The sequence below is a fragment of the Zea mays genome, chromosome 9 (assembly GCF_902167145.1).
Source record: "Zea mays cultivar B73 chromosome 9, Zm-B73-REFERENCE-NAM-5.0, whole genome shotgun sequence".
Lineage (NCBI taxonomy): Eukaryota > Viridiplantae > Streptophyta > Magnoliopsida > Poales > Poaceae > Zea > Zea mays.
Genome location: NC_050104.1, coordinates 54,392,985 through 54,400,911, shown reverse-complemented (window position 1 = coordinate 54,400,911; position 7,927 = coordinate 54,392,985).

Below are 7,927 nucleotides of genomic sequence, written 5' to 3'. Positions count from 1 at the left end.
AACAAATAAAATATTTTGTTTTCAAAATACAAAATTAACCTTTATACCTTTATGCTATTATACGCCAAACTGTCAGCAAGCTCATCCTTTGATAATATTGAAAGGCCATCTTCTAGCTTCGGGAATCCGATGCTTCTACCTATCTCCCGGCAAACGGATATCTCTTTATTATCCGAGAGACAATACAGAAAATCTTCTTCCCCACTGCCATTAAACACTAATGCCCCCTTCGGGTATTTTAATTTTTGGGCATAGTGTTGTGCTTCTCGTTTTTTTTCTTGAGAAAGTCCCTTTCCCGAAGCATGGCGAATGATGTAATCAATGCTCTCTTTTAAAGCTTTGGGAGCAGGAGTTGCAACCTTTTCAGACGAAATTTGCTCTGTGGCCTTTTCTTCTGTTGCCTTTTCTTCAATTTCGGTAGGCTTTATCTCAGCGAGCTCTGAAGGTCCAGCTTTGGTTTCAGTTTGAATTATTCTAGCTTCGACCTCTGCCTGTTTCATTTCAGTTTCGGGTTGCGCCTTAGAAGCTTCGGCAATCTTTCTGGTAGGAGCAGGATTCAAGGTTTTTGCTGTTTCAAATACAACGTCTAGCACATTTGCCATCCTCCTCCTTTTAGGAGTTGTGGCAGAACTCTTTTGTGTCTTCGACGCTGTTGCTTCTGTTGAAGGGCTTAAAATCTCTAGCATCTTTGTTACTTCTTTAGTTTTTGACCTTTCAGCCTTATCTTTGTCAACCTTTGTTTCAACTAGCTCAACCAAAGGTGCCTTCGACATTATAGCCGGCTCTTTAGTCCTCTGCACGGGAGGAATAGTTTCTCTTGTTTCAGCAGCTGAAGAGGCCTCCCCGCCAAACTCAGGCACCACAGTTGGTTCAATGTAACGCGGCCGGTGGGTAAGAACCTTCATATTTTTGCCCGCAGCCTTCGGCACAAGCTCAGCTGGGGCGACCAATGCAGCGGCTTTTCTCTTCTTCCCCTGTCCCCGCAGCGGATAGCGGTAGTCGGGGTAGACGAAGCCAATGGCGTCAAAAACTCTGTTCATTCTCTTTTTTTCCCCGACCTCCGAAGGCTGCAGATAGCGCATTATCTTCTGCCTTGGAATAAGCTCCAAGCAGTTCATCACTTGTAGCTTCGATGCATTTCAGCAAGTCATCGTTTGGTTCATCGAACTTATCCCCAAACCTGAATGTATACTTCAGCCGGACCAAATCACCTTCACTAGACTTGGTGATGGTCTCCTTCGGCATTTCCCAGCTTTCTGTAGCGGCCATACTTTGAATGCTATATGCTCTTGAATTAAATCTCTTGTAACAATGAAGGAGCACACAGTACCAAATGCCTTCTGACACGCTTTGGCGACGTCATCAATTTCGACCTTCGGCTTTCGGAGACCGAAGCGGGACCATATGGGGCGCATGATAACCTCCTTAATGTCCTCCCTCGCTGTCAAGTCGTTCTTCACATAAAACCATTCTTCCATCCAAGCTCCGGGCCATCTCTTCCGAAATATTGGCACTGGGTGGCTTGCGTTGGGACGGGCGATAAATCCATAACAACCGTAATTGTTGTGGTACTGTTCTTTACTCATGGTCTTCGTCTCATATAGCAATTCATGCATATTACAGAAGCACTTTGCGCTTGGTTCTAACCCCTGGCTCCTTACCGCTCAGACAAAAATCCCCATCCTTATTATGGCTTCGGGGGTGATCTGATGAAGAAAGATTTGGAACGTCTTCAGCACTTCAACTACAAACATACTCAAAGGGAACCGAAGTCCAGCCTTGAAGAAGCTTCGGTAGATCACAACTTCATTTTCTTCAGGGGCAGGGACGTTGTTGTCTCCGCCAGCTCTCACAATAGACATATCTCAAAAATACCTTCTGTTGGGGACTTGTTCTCAAATGCTATGAGTTAAGAACAAGGCAACACAAAAAATGTTAAATGTTAAAGTCCTTCGTCCTTCGAAGCATTATTTCTCCAAGGATTTAATGAACTTCGGACGAAGGTCATGAGCAAAATATTACGAAGGTCACACCTTCGTGATCAGTCTTATAAAACAATGTAAAATGGAATATAAAACATAAAACATTAGAGAAAGATATACCAAAATTAGATAATATTATTCACATATTTTATTATACAAACTTAAATACTAAAGCATAATATTTAGGTACATTTATACCTTCGCCTTGGCAGAAAGCAATAATTCTAGCGTAATGTGTCAGCGATTACAAGATTGCGTGAACAGTACAGGGGTATTGTTCACCTATTTATAGGCACAGGGCGCAGCCTGTGTATAATTACATTTATGCCCTTTACAATCGACTACAATAATAACACAGAACATCATGGGTCTTTTAGGTCATTTCATCTTTAAGTCGGTTCACCCCTTCGTCTTGATGCATGTCACTGTGCCGAAGCTTTGTAGGTGGTAGCTTCGGTGCTGCTCTTGAGAGGATCTGCTGAAGGTGTTTTCTTTCTTTAGGATCTTCGGCTACGAAGCATACCCCCAACAGTAGCCCCTTCGTGGTGCTAGATCGTTTTTCGTAACGAGCTTGATCCGTGAAAAAGTCTTCTAGGCTTCGGGATGCCAAAGATCCGAAAAACACCTTCCCTGAGCTCGTTGGCGAGAAATGATTAAAATAATCCACGCGCAAGGTGGCCTCATCTGGTAGCAGTTATGCGCGCATTAACGATTCACCTTCTCGGATTCTGTGGCTCACCGTTCAGTGAGTGAGGGTGGTTGTTTGTCCGGTGCGGAAGACCTTGACGATTCACCTTCCCACCTGTGGCACTATATAAACAGACGGGTAGGTGTGAAGTTACAGCAACATTCATTGCTATTGCACTATTTTGCTGCCAAAATATTGACCAAAACTGAAGCTTATTTGCTGCATCCTCAACCGAAGCTATTTACTTTGCTCAAGCTTCGTAACGAGAAATAGCTTCAGCAAAGTTAAGAAAAAAATTTCAACTTCATTCGAAAAACAAGAAATTCAATCACCAAATGGCCAGAGTACGTTCCACAGCTAGGGTTACTCATGACGGAGAGGAGGCCGAAGGTGCCGAAACTGCCCCAATCTCCAAAGTGATGAAGCGCTCAGAGCTGGTAGCATCGGAGGATACACCTGCCGCTGAAACCGAGCAGGCTGATGCCGAAGAACTTGAGTCTGAAGATGATTACAGCGCAGTGCCAACTAAACCCAGCCACCTGGAGTTTGGGAAATCCACCATTTCCGAAGATGACATGCCGAAGCTGATAAATTTGGGCTATTTCAGTGAAGCGAAGAAAGAGCTGGTTCGTTTTGGTGGGGAAGAGATTACTCCGAAGCCAGGAAAGGATGAAGTAGTGGTTTTCAAAAGTTTCTTTAAAGCTGGCTTGAGATTTCCTTTAAACAAGATGATTGCTGATGTATTGAAGAAGTTTGGGATCTACCTTCATCAGCTAACTCCTAACGCTATCGTTAGGCTTAGCGTTTATATCTGAGCCCTCCGAAGCCAAGGGGTGGAACCATTTGCCGAAGGCTTCTGCCGAGTGCACGAGCTTCATTATCAGACCAAGGCTAGAGGAGATGGGCTGCATGAAAACTTTGACTGCTACAATTTTGCCTATCGCAAGAGTACAAAATTTCCAGTGATCAGCTATCGTAGCAAGTGGCCAGCTGGCTAGAAGTCTGAGTGGTTTTACGTCAAGGTTGACGAAGATAAGAAGAAGCTGGTCCAGAGCCCGCTAGAATTAATCTTTGGAGAGACTAGACCCTAGTGCAACATGACACCAGGGAGCCCAAGCCAAATTGCTCTGGCTGAATTTAGAGTTATTGCGGAGCATATCGGCACTAGGGACTTAGTGCAAGAATTCTTGGCTTTCATAGTGTTCCCGACTGTGAAAGAGTGGGACATGCCGAAGCTTAAAGGAGAAAAGAAGAAGGGGGAACTTATTCGGTTACCCTATCATTATAAATTCAAGAAATATTTCAAAGTGCCCTGCCAAGAGTGGCTAGACACGATTGAAGTGATGTGTAATGAAATTCTCGACAATTACTCCAAAAAAGAAGATCAACTAATGAGTGCAGCCTTCGGCACCCATCCGAAGCGAAGGTTGAACCGAGTAATGGATGCTCTGGACTTTGAGTATCCCGACTACGAGTGGCTAGACAAGGATGCCGAAGGGCAGAAAAGAAAGAGAGTGGCTGGTGCTTTGAATAAAGACGATGAAGAACAATTGAAAAAGGAAAAGCCGAAGCCTGAGCCAAAAACAGATGCTTCGAAGAAGAGAAAATATACTCCTTCGAAGCAGAAGGCAATTGATGAAGAAGAAGAAACTGCTGCAACACCCTCTACCACCGACATGGAGGAAATTTTAAAGGTAATGGCTGAATTTTTGCCTGTCAAGTTGAGTCCACTGGGGCCACATCTGACGAAGCTTTTTCAGAAGGAAAAGGAGCCCGCAAAAATGAAGAAGGCAGCTAGGCTAAAAAAGCAAGGAATCATTATAGTGACAGAAGTCATCGAAGGGACACCACCACAAGCTTCAGCTCCGAAGGCCCCAGCTGTTAAGGGCACAACAGCTACCGAAGGTGCACCTTCGGAAGCCACAGCTGCCGAAGCTGCCACAGCCGAAGATATTCATTTAGAAAGCACAATTGCTAATATTGATAAGATACTAGTAAATATGGCCGCAGAAGAAGCTGCCGCAGCCACCGAAGAGACTATGGCCCTAGAGCCCGAGAAGGAGAAATAAATAGCCGAAGACACTTCGGAAGATGAAATTTTTAACTTTCAAAACTTAGTTGGTCAAGAGCTGACAAAGGCTGAAAATGAAGAGCTAAAAGAAAATGCTATATCTTGCGGATATCGGCCGGGAGCACTTCTCTTCGGTGGCATCGATGACGAAAGGTTGGGCTGTGTCCGGGATCAGACCGGTGCGAAGGTTATTGGTACTCTATCAAAGAGTATCGGTTTCCCGAAGCTCGAAACGGACATTAGCCGCTACCGACGACAGCACATCGTCGATAGTTTATTCTATTCCAATTTCAAGGTAAACAACTTTTCTCTAACTTTTATTGTTTTTAATAACGAAGATATTTTCTAACAAAATTATTTATGTGCAGAGTATGCTGCTGAGCAAAGCTTTGAAAATGCAGCAAGATTTGGAAGATAAAAAACACGAGGTTATAATTGAGAATTTAGAAAGCAAAATAAAAGACCAATCAGCTGCTCTTGAAAAGAAAGACTTCGAGCTTCAGACAACCGAAGGCTTATTGGTAGAAGCTGAAACTAAAATAGCAGAATTGAATACGAAGCTTCTCTCCCAATCAGAAAGCTTCGAACAAGAAAAGCAAAAGCTTAATGCAAAATTTGAGACCGAGATCCAGAAAAGTTCAGATTTGAAAAAATCATTGACAAGCCTTCAAAACAAATGTCTGGAATTCAGTAATCGATGTGTTCAACGGCTGAAGCAGGTCTTCTATTCGGTTGGAGCCAGCAGCGAAAAATTTAATCCTTCGGCTGAAGACCTTCCAGGGGCCTTTGAACATATCGAAGGTGAAATTAATGACCTTGATGAAGTTATAGCTGGACATGGTGACTTTTGTGCCCTAGTAGCTTCTTGGGGCACAGCTGTCGCCTTCCTGAAATCTGGCTGCGAACATGGAAAAGTTATCAATAGACCCAATTTCAGCTTATCACCAGCAGATTTGGATAACATTCCCAACCTTGCCCGAAGCATAGCAAATAGATTTATAAAACTGGTATGGACAAAGGGTGGACGAAGCAAAGCTGGTGATGAAGCTCACAGTCATCTTAAGCCGGTAACAAAATCAAACCTTGTGCTTACCTCTTCCTTCAAGCTTGAATTTTGCTTACAATACTTTAATACGTACAGGATGACGAAGCCGAAGCCGGAGCGGAAGAGTAAGAAAATGAAGCCGAAGCTTAACAGATGACGAAGCCGAAGCCGGAGCTTAATGGATACCAATGAAGCTTGAATAGACAACTATAGAAAAAACTCTAAAAAACTCTTGTAATAACCTTTGTAAAGAATAATGTAATTAAATTTTACTTTGGAAACTTTGTCCATACCTTGTAATATATTTTTACCTTTCCATCAATATATAAAGTGCTTTGATGTGAACGAAATTAGCATTTTTGAGCCAAAGGCGAAAAACACCTTCCCTTCTTTTCGTACACAGCAAAGCATAAAAATTGCTTCTTTTTCTTTTTGCCGAAGCCTTGTCTTTAAAGCCGAAGCAACTGCCTGTGTTATGATGATGATGATCCTATGTATGTCTAAATGAAAGTTTTATGAATGCAAATGTATGATGTAATGTATTGTGCAAATGAATGTCTAAACACACGCATACGAAGCCACAACCGTAAGCTTCATTCCCTTCAGAATAACCAAAGTCTCTTTGCCGTTTATTTTTTGGCTTCACCGCTTATTTTTCGGTGTATCAGCGCTGACTTTTCGCTGTAAGTTCTGCATTCCCTTAGGAACGTCTTTTGAACTTCTTCGTCTTCTATTTCGGCGGTATCGCGTTGACTTTTCCCGCTTCGCCTTATATTTCGGTGGAATCAGCGTTGACTTTTCGCTGTAAGCTCTACATTCCCTTAGGAATGACTTTTGAGCAGAAAACTTACACTACGCTCCCTTAGGAACGGCTTTTTGTAGCTTTGTCGTGCTCTGCATCCCCTTAGGGACGTCTTTGGAGCTTCTCCCTGTTTTTTCTTTTCTCTTTGCACTCGATGGTGCATGCTCATCTTTTACATTTACATTTTTGGGGTATATTGCTCTTGTAGAGCTAAAATAAGAAAAAGAGAAATTACATGCTATGGCCCCATTAAAAACCTTTCTCCCCCTTTTTAGAAAGGAAAAGGGTGCCATAGGAAAGAATGAAAAGATTACATCAAGCTATACATAATATCGCCGAAGCTCATCCGCATTCCAAGACCTAGGAATGTTGTTGTCGTCCATATCCTTTAATCTGTACGAACCGGGTCTTGACGAAGATACTACTAGAAAAGGTCCTTCTCACTTCAACTGTAGCTTGCCTACTGTATCTGGGTTGGCGACTCTCCGAAGTACCAAGTGTCCTGACTTGATGTTTTTTAACCGAACTTTTCTACCACGCCATTCTATTGTTTCGGCTTGATATTTATTGATGTTCTCCACAGCCTGAAGCCTGATCCCTTCTATAGCATCTTTTGCCACAGAATAATCAGCTTCGTCCTCTGCCGAAGCCACTGTTCTTATTGGTCCTGCTTTAGCATCTTCTGGGGTTATTGCTTCGTCACCAAACAATATTTTGAATGGTGTAAAACCTGTGGACCTTGATATTGTTGTGTTGTGGCTCCACACCACTTTAATCAATTCATCTGGCCACTTTCCTCTGGGCTGATTGAAGATTAACTTCATTATTCCCGTCATTATAATGCCATTAGCTCTTTCAACAAGTCCATTTGACTCCGGATGTCTAACCGACGCAAAATGGATCTTCGTGCCAATTTGTTCACAGAACTCTTTGAAAGCTTCGGCATCGAACTGTGTTCCGTTGTCCACAGTAATAGCCTTCGGCACTCCGAAGCGACAAACAATATTTTGCTAGAAAAATTTCTGGACAGTGACCGAAGTTATTGTGGCTAAGGGCTTCGCCTCAATCCACTTGGAAAAATACTCTACCGCCACCACAACATATTTTAGATTTCCTTGTGCTGGTGGAAGTGGGTCTAACAAATCAAGGCCCCACCTTTGCAATGGCCAAGTGGGTTGTATTAACTGAGTCAGAGATGAGGGTTGTTTCTGATCTCTTGCACATTTTTGACAGCCTTCACATTTTTGAACTAATTCTGCTGCATTCGAAGCTGCCTTCGGCCAATAAAATCCTTGACGAAAAACTTCTCCCAGCAATGGCCTAGATCTGATGTGAGATC